Genomic DNA, 6,510 nt, shown 5'->3' on the forward strand with positions numbered 1-6,510 from the left:
TAACATCAGGCCACCTAAAGGGACACTTTGAAAAGGCATTGCACTACTGCACTAGTTTCAGTTAATGTCATAAAATCTTATTGATTGTAAACAGAGTTTACAGGAAAAACAAACTTGAATTTATTTATTTATTTTTTGCATTTTGCATTTTGCATAGTAGCGATGGGGACAGGACATGAGCAGAGGGTGGTAGGAAATGACATGCAACAAAAATCCCTGGCCTGAATATGGCTATTAATATAATATATTAATATGCATATTAAGCACTAAGCCATTTGGAGACCCCAGTAAGATGCTGTGATGTGTGGTTATGGATTATGATATAAAGTAAGACTTGGTTTATGACTGTGCAGGTACAGTTCTTGTATGTCATTCCCCATCTCATTTGCTGACTATTATATATGTAAAAAAATAATTACACAAGTTAACAGGCGTCTTTACTTGTCGTGTGTCTTGCTTCACACATCCATATGTGGATGGTAGTTTTTAACAATGACTGGTTCCTCCAAAAAGCCCTGGCCATTCAAGGACTAAAAGTCATGGCTTGATAGAAGAGGTGAGTGTGATTGAGTCAAGGGGTCTAGCTAAATCAGACTTGTTAAAAGCAGAAGAGAGAGGAAGTTTTTATACAACGGAGATTACAACTGGAAAGTTGAAAAAATGCTTTGGTGAATTTGATAGATTTTATAGACAAGCACTTAAGTACAGTAGCCACAGTGTCACATTTGTAAATTTTCATGGGAGTTTCCAATTTCTAATAGCATCTGTGTAGTGGAACGTGATTTGTTATTATAATATTGAAATACTGATATTGAAATATTCACTTTTAAGGCATTTTTACACATGATTAATTCACATGTCATTTTTTAGAGCTGTCGCTTTTGTTATGACAACTTTCACATAGAACGGAAAAGTGATCACTTTTTTTTTAAAAGGAGGTTGATTTTTCTGAGCTTTCACACCGCAATTAACACAGTCACAAGACTGTCAGAGGTTGCTCTGGGTCAAAGGATCCTGGTAGTTGGACCCCTGCCTCTTCAAATGTGGCATTCACATCCCCAAGAGGACCCTCAAACAGTCCTACAAACATCCTAAAAAATATGTCCACAACCAGCCGTGGTGGAGCTTCAGCCTCTGTATATTTGTGGGAAAATATCTTGCATTTTTGCATTCTATATTCACGTCACGCTGTATGTGACAAAACCTACACTGACTGAGGAAATACTGAATGAAAGTTGTAGAGCCTAGTGGGGAAGCTTATGTCACTCCACCCCATAAACACACTTCCTTATAGATAATCCCAAGCTTATTTGGCCATTGTTTGAGGGCTTCCAGAGTGCGGTGCTATCCGTATAATAAAACCAGGAGAGGTGGTACGAACTATGTCAGACTGAGGTGACTGAATGGGCTTACCTTGAGGCCTCAGGCAAAATGGGCCGCTCAAACTTTCAGACCCACAAGGCATCCAGCTGCTGGTGCTCTCCTTCAGCCACTCTTGTCTCTTGATGTTGAGCTCCTGGGCCATCTGGCCAGCCCCACAACATTCTTGAGCTCAAGCCACAAAGTATTTCGGCCTGTTGCATTATCAACCTGCTCCCTCAGTTATACTTCCTTTAGTTGTTCATAGTTAATTTATTTTTTGTTTTAAGGCAGTGACTCAGTGACCAGCATACAAGACGAAAGGCAGAGGAGTATGTATGTATATCTATGTGAACCAGCAGTGGAGCACAGACATGGCAGTGATCTCACAGGATTGCTCTACAGTATTGGAGACACTCACTATTAAATGCAGACTATTCTACCCACCACAAGACTTTGTCATATTAGTCGCTGTTTACATTCCTCTGCAAGCAGCAGCATCTGAGGTAGCCCACATCATGGAAATGGAAAACTCCTACCCAGACTCGTCGGTACTGCTACTCTGGGATTTTAACCATGTTAACTTGAAGAAGACACTGCCAAGTTTTAAACAACAGATTCATGTGCCCACCAGGTATGATAAAGTACTTAATCAGCATTATAGAACTATTGCTAATGCCTTTCATGCCATAGCTTGGGCCCCCCTTGGGCAGTCAGACCATAATGTGATCCTTCTCATCCCTGTTTACTGTCAGAAATTGAAAGCTGTCAAACCAAGGACTAAAGTGGTAAAACAATGGTCCAATGGCAATGGGTAGCCTAAGGGATTTTCTGGACAATACAGATTGGTCTCTTCTCTGAAAATGTGTGTGTTCCATCTAAGTCTGTGATTGTATACAGGAACAACAAGCTAAGGTTCATTAGAGAGATAAAACAACTTTGGAAAAACAAGCACAGTGCCTTCAAGGGTAAAGACAGGGAACTGTATAAGACGGCCAAATATGATTTTGAGAGAGCTGTTAGGAAAGCTAAAGCTGACTACAAGTACAAATTGGAAAATAAACTCAAGACCAATGACAGCAGGGGTGTATGGCAAGGCCTTAAATGGCTAACGAACTATAACACCACTGTCTCTACACTCAGTGATGACCCCAAACTACCTAACAGTCTCAACAAATTCCACTGTCACTTTGACAACAACCGAATCCAAATCAAACAACCAACAGTGGCCAGCTCCCTAACTCCCCCCTTTGTCATAGAGGAGAATGAGGAAACTCAATCTGCTCTTCAATCCTGCATCAGCACTTTATCAATACCAACCAGGAACCACTACTGGTATTTTGCATTTTACCATTCTTATTCTGCACTAGAACTTAATGTATTCTGTTCTTTGTTTTTTTTTTTACTGTACTTAAAATAGAATAGAATAGTCTTTATTGTCACTGTTCCAAAACAATGAAATACTATAAAAAACAGCACATTTGCTGCCAAAACCCAGGATCAAACCAGGGACCTTTAGATCTTCAGTCTAACGCTCTCCCAACTGAGCTACTTTGGCATTATTTCAAGCATCTGACACTTTATTTTATCTCCATTATTGAGTTTACTATTTTATCTTTTAATTCCTATTTTATATTATGTATCCTCTGGGCTCTGCATGTTGACAAAGCAATGTTGTACACTTGGAGACATGCTGCTTCCAGTAGCTACGAAATAGACACTGCATTACATCATCTGAAAGTTTTATTTTGGATGGCTTTGAGACCAGCCGTCCGTAATGTCAATACCATGACTACCTAATAAATTACCTAAATGCATCCTTAACTGAACTTCATGAAGACCTGATTGAAGATATGGCTGCTCTTTTTTTTACTCTGCTCAACACTCAAGTTTTATTTTAGATATTTTGGCAACTGTGAAGATGACCAACCTGTAATCATTTAACACACTGTACTTGTTTTGATTTTTTTTAATTCCTCCCTCACACTGCTGTCCTAGAAATTTTCTTCTAACCGCAGTTGTGTATTCTGTTTGAAGCCCAGACTTGACAGCTTCATTTGTGAAGTGCCTCAATTAGGCAGAATATTTCTGCTGACATATCTCGACGCCCAGACTGTCTGACTAGAACATGAAAGCCCAGACTTAAAAAAGTAATCACACACCTCGGCAGAGAGAGATAGACACACACAGACATGCATGGAAAGACACACACAAACATATGCAAACACTAAAAATAGAGGCAGCTATCCTGCTAACACTAGTTAATGCTTCTCACCTTAGACAGCTGGATTTACATATCTTTCATTTGCCTTTTTCTCCTCTTTTCCGCATTTTTCTCTCTGTCCGTCCCTCTGTTTTGTGTGACAGTCTGGAATTCTCAGGAGGTTTTGCAGTGCATGTTGGGAGGGAGCATTTTGTGTCAGAGAAACAAGAAAAAAGCAGTCTGAGAAGATTTCAACAACTGTGTTAATTAGATACCCCACCACTGTAATGGTCTCCATCTGGTCTGTTGGGGGGTGTCCCTGGGCTGTATACGACGGCCATCTGGGCAGGGCCACGCCCACCACTCTGAGGCCACCTCAGAATTGTCCCAACTGACCAGCAGACCAGCCCATTGGTCGTGGCCACAGAACATGACCCCATGTCTGTAACAGTCAACAATAGATCTAGGGCTGCTTGTACCATTAAGCCCATGTGATTCCTCCAGTAGTGAGTATTGCCATCAGTAAATAGACTATGTTTGCTGGTGTGGTGCCCAGCCAATATGCAGCATATTTTTCAAGCTCAGGGGTCATATTTCTCTCTCTCTGGTCAGGCATCCTTCACCAGGATGGGTAGATTTAAAATCCAACCATGACCCGACCATCAACCACATAAATATATAACATATATAATATAAAACATTTGATTGGTAGAGCCTCCTGAGGATGGAGCTTGGAGTAAGTGCTTTCTGGAAGGTTTGTTTCACAGCAAAAATGTGTCACTGTATTAACATATTAACAGCAGTTATTTTTATATGACTAATAGAATTTCAAATATCATTAATTTTACTTATTTTTCATAGTTTGATTGAAACTCACAAATATTTTGCATTGATCAACTTAAGTCACAATTGAAAAAATTGCTTCTCTTCTTTAGGCATTAAATCAATAAGTACAACAAGGATGACATCATTTATCAGTGTTGTTTAAAGACAAAAAAAGACTTGTTTAGGATTTGGAAAATATTGTGGATTAGGTTAAAATTACTTCTTCATTATGGAAGTCGTCATTGTCAAGACTAAAATAATAAATCCAGCAAGAAGGTTCCAGGTAGAAACCCCAGTTCGCCAGGGGCTTTTCTGTGTGTAGTTTGCATGTTGTCTCTGGTACTCCGGCTTCCTCCCACAGTCCAAAGACATGCAGGTTAATTGGTGACTCTGATTGCGGTGTGAATGTGAGTGTGAATGGTTGTTTGTCTGCATATGTTGGCCCTGTGATGGACTGGTGATCTGTACAGGGTGTAACGGCCTCTGGCCAAATGTCAGCTGGGATAGGCTCCAACCCCCTGTTACCCTTATGGATAAGTGGTATAGATAATGGATGGTTGAATGATCAGGGAATGATCATGGTCATGGTTAAAGGAAACTAAAGTTGACTCTCTTATCAGCAACATGTTTCGTTAAATGCTACAGTGTAAATACTACAGTCGTTAATTGTATAATTATTATTATGTTTTCTGCTCTCGGTGTGTACAATTTGAGAATTTTCAACTTCCCTCAGTAGTAGTGTAGCAAAAACACTGTAGCAAACAGAAACCCACCATGGTACACATAATGTCTTTAATGTCTGACTTTTTAACTTAACTATTCTTGTGTTTTTATAGTTGAAAAGCCTGTAAAGTATTATTATTGTTTATGAAAATTATGAAGAAAGATATTTGTCACTGTTCATATTTCCCATGACAAAGACTAAGTGTCCATTCAACATTAGTGATGACTTAAACTTCTCTAAAACACCTAAATACAAATCTAAAAGTAGATGTCAGTATTAACACTAGTGTACAGGCATTAATGACCAAATCGGTCGAGGCAGATGGCCACCCACCCTGAGTCCGGTTCTGCTTGAGATTTCTGCCTCTTAAAAGGAAGTTTTTCCTTGCCACTGTCTCCTAGTGCTGCTCATGGTGGGATCTGTTGGGTCACTCTCTGTAAATACCTATTTTAAAGAGTAAATGGACTTGTACTTATAGAGTGCTTTTCAAGTCATATCGACCACTCAAAGCACTTTACACTATGTCACATTCACCCATTCACACACATTTATACAGCGCTTGCACTATGCCAAAGCGCTCTAGCACATTCACACACCGATGTTACAAACATCGGGGGCAATGTGGGGTGCTCTGTATGAAAAGTGCCTTGAGATAACTTTTGTTGTGATATGGCGCTATAGAAATAAAACTGAATTGAATTAATGAGGCACTAAAAGTTTCAGATAATTATACAAATTATCAGATACAATCATATTGTATATGGTACAGACTTGACCAGATCTAATTGAACAAGAAGCAATTATCATCTCAATATATCACTTATTAAGTTAGATCAGTGCTGTTGTGTTAGAGCAGTGCTGTTGTGTAAGACTCTGGTTGTGCAGTACTTCAGTTTGTAATATCTGCACTTTAACACAACTAGTTCAAATCAGGCCTGTGTTTCAATCTAGTAAGCAGACTCCTAAGATGAGGGTTTATAATAACATATGGTAAACATAAACACAAAACAGAATCTTAGACCCAGAGCCTCTGCTTATTTATTTATTAAAATTATAAGAATGATATACTCTATACAGTTAGGTCTAGGTGGATGGACTGTTTATGTATGATTGGCTATTAAGGAAGTCAAGCTGTGTTGGTTTATTTAAATAAAGTTTCCTGCTGATGAGTCAGTCAATAGAAAATAAAGTGATTGGAGTAATTGGAGTGTGGGAAACCAACATCAAAATCAAACAATAAGAGTCTCTTGCTGTGGTTACAATAATCTCTGTTGGATCATACAGATAAATAAATCTGACCATAATATTTAACTCCTCCGTATGACAGTATTGACAGTGTATAATATGAAGGGGCACCCAAACTGCTTAGAATAATCACCCAACTCTGCAGTTCCTGTCA

At 39.0% G+C, this 6,510-nt stretch overlaps 1 non-coding gene across 1 annotated transcript; it reads right to left on the bottom strand.

Annotated features, from left to right (window-relative positions):
- Positions 1 to 2,844: 2,844 nt before the first annotated feature.
- Positions 2,845 to 2,917, bottom strand: trnaf-gaa (transfer RNA phenylalanine (anticodon GAA)). Its single transcript has one exon. It is a non-coding gene; the product is annotated as a tRNA-Phe (tRNA).
- Between the last annotated feature and the right edge of the window lie 3,593 nt (positions 2,918 to 6,510).

This window comes from Lates calcarifer, linkage group LG21 (assembly GCF_001640805.2).
Source record: "Lates calcarifer isolate ASB-BC8 linkage group LG21, TLL_Latcal_v3, whole genome shotgun sequence".
Classification (NCBI taxonomy): domain Eukaryota; kingdom Metazoa; phylum Chordata; class Actinopteri; family Centropomidae; genus Lates; species Lates calcarifer.